The 1,037-nt window shown below is 37.3% G+C and overlaps 1 protein-coding gene across 3 annotated transcripts in view; it reads right to left on the reverse strand.

The window, feature by feature from the left end:
• asic2 (acid-sensing (proton-gated) ion channel 2) overlaps positions 1 to 1,037 on the reverse strand; it is a 402,742-nt gene that overhangs the window by 19,727 nt on the left and 381,978 nt on the right. The gene's annotated exons all lie outside the window — the stretch shown is intronic.

Here is a 1,037-nt window from a genome sequence, read left to right on the forward strand (position 1 = left end):
GTGTGTGTGTGTGTGTGTGTGTGTGTGTGTGTGTGTGCGTAAGTGTGCGTGTGTAAAAGAGTATGGAAGAAACATTGAGTGTTTAAAAGAGATCATCAATATTTTTTTGTTTGTGTGTGTGTGTGTATCAGACTAGAGAAACAAGTGCATTAAATGTGCATGCTGATGACAGACTGCTGACTGTGTTCATGTGTGAGTGGGTCCTTAAATTAGAGTGTATTATTAGAGTGTAGTCAAGAGATAACTCTTGTTATGATTTAATACTATCAATAAAATTGAATTGAATTACTTGTATGTGGCTGACAAGGGTTATGTCCTTTATGTCTCATCCTACTCTGTCCAGCTCTGAGACTTGTCCTTTATAATGTGTTTGTGTTTTTTTTTTTTTAGCACCTCCCTGAAGTCCCCACCGCCACAGCTTAAACCCACGACCACATTCAAATGAATAGGAGGACTGGTGTTTTGGCCAGACCACCTGATCTGAATATAGCTTTAACTTAACAATTTGGTCCTACTTTAGCAATGCAGACTAAGCCCGTCATGTAGTTCAAACAAACATGAACTAGACAAAATTGGTTTCAATCAGATTAATGATATCTATTTATTTATGGAATTGAATGTAAATAGCTTGCCAAAGTGCATAACAAATGCCATCCTAGAAACGCCCCTGCGTACACCTGACCTGAGTTATGGGCCTTTTAATGTTTTTTTTTCAATTTATCTGACACATATTGTCTATTCACTGGCCTCCTGTCATTTTGCACAAGTGGCACCCGGGCAAAGCAAGTTGAGTATCTCTGGTCTAGAATATATTTGTATGAAACATCATTAAATCTTTTCTTAATCACAACCAAGGGTCGGGACCAGAACTGCCTCATTTGTCATTGTATGACTTCATCCGATCATTTGAGCAGAGTTTGTCACAGTTATTGTTAATGTGACATTTAAAAAGAAAACACTTGATATTAAGCAGTATGTCTTTATGATAGTTGTTGGACTAATGCTCCATTAGCAGCAATAGCATTTCACATAATTAG

Source organism: Etheostoma spectabile, chromosome 15 (assembly GCF_008692095.1).
Source record: "Etheostoma spectabile isolate EspeVRDwgs_2016 chromosome 15, UIUC_Espe_1.0, whole genome shotgun sequence".
Classification (NCBI taxonomy): Eukaryota; Metazoa; Chordata; class Actinopteri; order Perciformes; family Percidae; genus Etheostoma; species Etheostoma spectabile.